This window comes from Phoca vitulina, unplaced genomic scaffold (assembly GCF_004348235.1).
Source record: "Phoca vitulina isolate PV1807 unplaced genomic scaffold, GSC_HSeal_1.0 scaffold39, whole genome shotgun sequence".
Taxonomy (NCBI): Eukaryota; Metazoa; Chordata; class Mammalia; order Carnivora; family Phocidae; genus Phoca; species Phoca vitulina.
In genome coordinates this window covers 13,882,611-13,889,000 of record NW_022589742.1, presented here as the reverse complement: position 1 = coordinate 13,889,000, position 6,390 = coordinate 13,882,611, and the positions used below count along the sequence as shown (strand labels likewise).

At 39.2% G+C, this 6,390-nt stretch overlaps 1 pseudogene; it reads left to right on the top strand.

Annotated features, from left to right (window-relative positions):
- The first annotated feature begins 4,694 nt into the window (after positions 1-4,694).
- Positions 4,695-5,361, top strand: LOC116647117 (annotated as a pseudogene).
- Positions 5,362-6,390: the final 1,029 nt, after the last annotated feature.

The following is a 6,390-nucleotide window of genomic DNA, read 5'->3' as shown; positions in this document are numbered from 1 at the left end:
CAGAAATCAGTTGCTTTCTTATACACTAACAACGCAACTGTAGAAAGAGAAATTAGAGAAACGATTCCATTTACTATAGCACCAAAAACCATAAGATACCTCGGAATAAACCTAACCAAAGAGGTAAAGGATCTATACTCTAGGAACTACAAAACACTCATGAAAGAAATTGAAGAAGATACAAAAAGATGGAAAAATATTCCATGCTCATGGATCGGAAGAATAAACATTGTTAAAATGTCTATGCTACCCAGAGCAATCTATACCTTCAATGCCATCCCGATCAAAATTCCAATGACATTTTTCAAAGTGCTGGAACAAACAATCCTAAAATTTGTATGGAATCAGAAAAGACCCCGAATCGCCAAGGAAATGTTGAAGAAGAAAAACAAAGCTGGAGGCATCACGTTGCCCGATTTCAAGCTCTATTACAAAGCTGTGATCACCAAGACAGCATGGTACTGGCACAAAAACAGACATATAGACCAATGGAACAGAATAGAGAACCCAGATATGGACCCTCAACTCTATGGTCAAATAATCTTTGACAAAGCAGGAAAAAACTTGCAATGGAAAAAAGACAGTCTCTTCAATAAATGGTGCTGGGAAAATTGGACAGCCACATGCAGAAGAATGAAACTCGACCATTCTCTAACACCATTCACAAAGATAAACTCAAAGTGGATGAAAGACCTCAATGTGAGACAGGAATCCATCAAAATCCTAGAGGAGAACATAGGCAGTAACCTCTTTGACATTGGCCACAGCATCTTCTTTCAAGATACATCTCCAAAAGCTAGTGAAACAAAAGCAAAAATGAACTTTTGGGACTTCATCAAGATAAAAATCTTCTGCACAGCAAGGAAACAGTCAACAAAACAAAGAGGCAACCCACAGAATGGGAGAAGATATTTGCAAATGACACTACAGATAAAGGGCTGGTATCCAAGATCTATAAAGAACTTCTCAAACTCAACACCCAAAAAACAAATAATCAAGTCAAAAAGTGGGCAGAAGATATGAAAAGACACTTCTCTGAAGAAGACATACAAATGGCTAACAGACACATGAAAAAATGTTCATCATCATTAGCCATCAGGGAAATCCAAATCAAAACCACATTGAGATACCACCTTACACCAGTTAGAATGGCAAAAATGGACAGGGAAAGAAACAACAACTGTTGGAGAGGTTGTGGAGAAAGGGGAACCCTCTTACACTGTTGGTGGGAATGCAAATTGGTACAGCCACTTTGGAAAACAGTGTGGAGTTTCCTCAAAAATTTAAAAGTAGAGCTACCCTATGACCCAGCAATTGCACTACTCGGTATTTACCCCAAAGACACAGATGTAGTGAAAAGAAGGGCCATATGCACCCCAATGTTCATAGCAGCAATGTCCACAATAGCCAAATTGTGGAAAGAGCCGAGATGCCCTTCAACAGATGAATGGATAAAGAAGATGTGGTCCATATATACAATGGAATTTACTCAGCCATCAGAAAGGATGAATACCCAACTTTCCCATCAACATGGATGGGACTGGAGGAGATTATGCTAAGTGAAATAAGTCAAGCAGAGAAAGTCAATTATCATATGGTTTCACTTATTTGTGGAACATAGCAATAGCATGGAGGACATTAGGAGAAGGAAGGGAAAAATGGGGGGGGGGGAATTGGAGAGAGAGATGAACCATGAGAGACTATGGACTCTGAGAAACAAACAGAGTTTTAGAGGGGAGGGGGGAGGGGGGATTGGTTAGCCCGGTGATGGGTATTAAGGAGGGCATGTACTGCATGGAGCACTGGGTGTTATATGAAAACAATGAATCGTGGATCACCACATCAAAAACCAATGATATATTGTATGGTGACTGACATAACATAATAAAATTTAGAAAGCCTAAAAAAAAAAAAAAGAAAAGAAATGGGCAGAAGGCATGAACAGACATTTTTCCAAAGAAGACATCTAAATGGCCAGGCCAACAGACACATGAAAAAGTGCTCAACATTGCTCAGCATCAGGGAAATCCAAATGAAAACCTCAATGAGATACCACCTCACACCAGTCAGAATGCCTAAAATTAACAAGTCAGGAAATGACAGATGTTGGCAGGGATGCGGAGAAAGGGGAACCCTCCTACACTGTTGGTGGGAATGCAAGCTCATGCAGCCACTCTGGGAAACAGTATGAGGTTCCTCAAAAAGTTGAAAATAGAGCTACTCTATGACCGAGCAATTGCACTACTGGGTATTTACCCCCAAAATACAAATGTAGGGACCCAAAGGTGTACGTGCACCCCAATGTTTATAGCAGCAATGTCCACAATAGCCAAACTATGGAAAGAGCCAAGATGTCCATCGACAGATGAATGGATAAAGAAGATGTGGTGTATATATACAATGGAATATTATGCAGCCATCAAAAGGAATGATATCTTGCCATTTGCAACGACGTGGATGGAACTGGAGGGTATTATGCTGAGTGAAATAAGTCAATCAGAGAAAGACATGTATCATATGATCTCACTGATATGAGAAATTCTTAATCTCAGGAAACAAACTGAGGGTTGTTGGAGTGGTGAGGGGTGGGAGGCATGGGGTGGCTGGGTGATAGACACTGGGGAGGGTATGTGCTATGGTGAGTGCTGTGAATTGTGTAAGACTCTTGAATCACAGACTTGTACCTCTGAAACAAATAATACATTATATGTTAAAAAAAAAAAAAAGAAGAAGGTAGTAGGAAGGGAAAAATGAAGGTGAGGGTATTGGGGGGGGAGATGAACCATGAGAGACTATGGACTCTGAGAAACAAACTGAGCATTCTAGAGGGGAGGGCGGTGGGGGGATGGTTTAGCCTAGTGATGGGTATTGAAGAGGGCACGTATTGAATGGAGCACTGGGTGTTATACGCAAACAATGAATCATGGAACAATACATCAAAAACTAATGATGTATGGTGATTAACATAACATAATAAAAACAAACAAACAAACAAAAAAGAAAACAATCCCATTTACAATTGCACCAAAAATAAGATACTAGGAATAAACCTAACCAAAGAGGTGAAAGACCTGTACTCTAAAAATTATAAAACACTGATGAAAGAATTTGAAGATGACACAAAGAAATGGCAAGATATTCCATGCTGGTGGATTGGAAGAACAAATACTGCTAAAATATCTACCCAAAGCAATCTACACATTTAATGCAATCTTATCAAAATACTAACAGCATTTTTCACAGAGCTAGAACAAACAATTCTAAAATTTGTATGGATCCACTAAAGACCCCAAATAGCCAAAGCAATCTTGAAAAAGAAAAGCAAAGTTGGAGGCATCACAGTTCTGGACTTCAAATTATAATACAAAGCTATAGTAATCAAAATAGTATGATACTGGAACAAAAATAGACATGCGCGTCAATAGAACAGAATAGAAAATCCAAAAATAAACCCATAATTATATGGTCAATTAATCTTTGACAAAGCAGGAAAGAATATCCAATGGAGAAAAGAGAGTCTTACCAACAAATAGTGCTGGAAAACTGGAAGCAATAGACAAAAGAATGAAACTGGACCATTTTACTTATACTATACACAAAAATAAATTCAAAATGGACTAAAGACCTAAATATGAGACCTGAAACCATAAAAAATCCTGGAAGAGAGCACAGGCAGTAATTTCTCTGACATTCTCCATAGCAACTTTTTTCTAGATAGGTACCCTGAAGCAAGGGAAACAAAAGCAAAAATAAACTATTGAGACTACATCAAAATAAAAAGTTACCCCACAGCAAAGGAAACAATCAACAAAAATCAAAACAATCAACCTACTGAATGGGAGAAGATATTTGCAAATGACATATCCAATAAAGGATTAATATCCAAAATACATAAAGAACTTACCAAACTCAGCACCTTAAAAATGAGTAATCCAGAGAAAAGATGCTCAACATTACTCATCATCAGGGAAATGCAAATTAAAACTGCAATAAGATATCCCCTCACACATGCCAAAATGGCTAAAATCAAAACACAGGTGTTGGCAAGGATGTGGAGAAACAGGAACCCTCTTGTACTGTTGGTGGGAATGTAAACTGGTGCAGCCACTGTGGAAAACAGTATGGAGGTTCCTCAAAAAGTTAAAAATAGAACGACCCTATGATCCAGCAATTGCACTACTAGGTATTTACCCAAGAATACAAAATACTAATTCAAAGGTATATATTTATGGTAGCATTATTTACAATAGCCAAGATATGGAAGCAGCCCAAGTGTCCATCAATAGATGAATGGACAAAGAAGATATATATATATAATTCATCCATAAAAAAGAATGAAATCTTGCCCTGTGCAACAACGTGGATGGAGCTAGAGTGTATATTATGCTAAGTGAAATAAGTCAGTCAGAGAAAGACAAATGCCATAGGATTTGACTCATATGTGAAATTTAAGAAACCAAACAAACAAGCAAAGGGGAAATGAGAGAGAGAAACCAAGAAACAGACTTAGCTATGGAGAACAAACTAATGGTTACCGGGGGGAGCGGGGGAGGGGATAGGTGAAATAGGTAATGGGGATTAAGGACTGCACTTGTCCTGGTGAGCACCAGGTGATTAAAATAAAAACTTTAAAAATACATATATTGTTTTCCTGCTGGCCTTTCTCCCTCGGAGGAGGCCTGTAGGCCGCAGCCATGGCACCCAGACCAAATGGCATGATGCTGAAGCCCCAATTCCACAAGGACTGGCAGCAGCATAGCCACATGGTTCAACCAGCCAGCAGAGAAGATCCACAGACTCAAGGCTTGCAAGCCAAGGCACACCACATGGCCTGGAGCACCCGCATCAGACCCATCCAGCCCATCCTGAAGTGCCCCATGGTGAGGTATCACACCAAAGTGCAAGCTGGCAGGGGCTTCAGCATGGAAGTTATGGGTGGATGGCCTCCACAAGAAGGTGGCATGGACCATTGGAATCTCAGTGAATCCAAGAAGGCAAAACAAGTCCACGGAATTGCTGCAGGCCAACGTAAAGTGGCTGAAGGAGTATGGCTCCAAGCTCATCCTCTTCCCCAGGAAGCCCTAGGCCCCCAAGAAGGGAGACAGCTCTGATGAAGAACTCAAATTGACTACCCAGCTGACAGGACCAGTCATGCCCATATGGAATGTCTGTAAGAAAGAGAAAGCCAGTCATTACAGAGGAGGAGAGGAACTTCAAGGCATTCGCCAGTCTTCGAATGGCATTGCCAATGTCCTGCTCTTTGGCACCCGGGAAAAAGGGCCAGGGAAGCTGTAGAACAGGATGTTGAAAAGAAAAATAAAGTGCCATTGGCAACTTGTGATAAAATATGTATATGTATAAAACTGCTTATATATATAACATATAAAACTGCTTATATATATAACACATATATATGTAATGTCAGTGTCTTCCAGTTTCTAAGTTTTTCTTTGCTCATATATCATTCACTCTCTTTTTTTTATCATATTGGTGATTTCCTTCTTATTCTATCTACTATAGAAACCCACAGATATAATCATTCTGTAATATATCAATATATAAAATCAGTGTCATAAACTTTAAATGAACACAAGGTTACATGTCCATTATATCTCAATAAAGCTGGGGGGGAAAGGAAACCACAAACAAATATTTGCTCAGCTCATGCAAAAAAAGCCCTAGAATAATAATATCTAAATTTTGCTCAAGGTATTTTCACAAATATTGTCTCATTTGAGCTTCACAACAATGTGAAGTCACTTTACAGATGAGAAATTCAAGGATCTGGAAGCTGAGAGATTTTCCCAAGTTTGCACAGCTGGTAAGTGGTAGAAGTGGGACTAAAACCATCTCTAACCCAAGAGCATGTAGATTTTCCACTATGCCACATCCATACCACAAGCAGATTCAGATTTTCTCAACATCTTGTTCATGACAGTCACTCACACTTGAGCTGTGAAGTCTGTTGCTGAGTCACTCTTTCATTTTCTGCTTGATTTTGTGTGCCCCTGTGTTAGCTTATATCCATTCCTGCATTACAGCTCCATAAAGGACTCTTATAACTGACTTCAAGTCACCTTAACCTATCTGTCTATAATCTCTCAAACACATGACAACCATCTTCCCTTCCTGCGCATGAGAAAATGTCAGTAGCCTTGCTTGCTTTTGCTTCTTCCCTATATCACTCAGACTCTTCATCTATTGCAGGCGTTTGTCATTTGCTCTTTGATTTCCCTATTTCTGTTCTAATTTCTTTATTCCTTTTCTCTGCTCTCCATTAGTTTGTTCTAAAATTGAAAATATCTATTTTTCTCTTCAAAGCATTTGGCTTCATTTCTTTCCTTGAGAGCTTTCCTCAAATTATTTTTTCATCTGTACCAATCCTCTCCG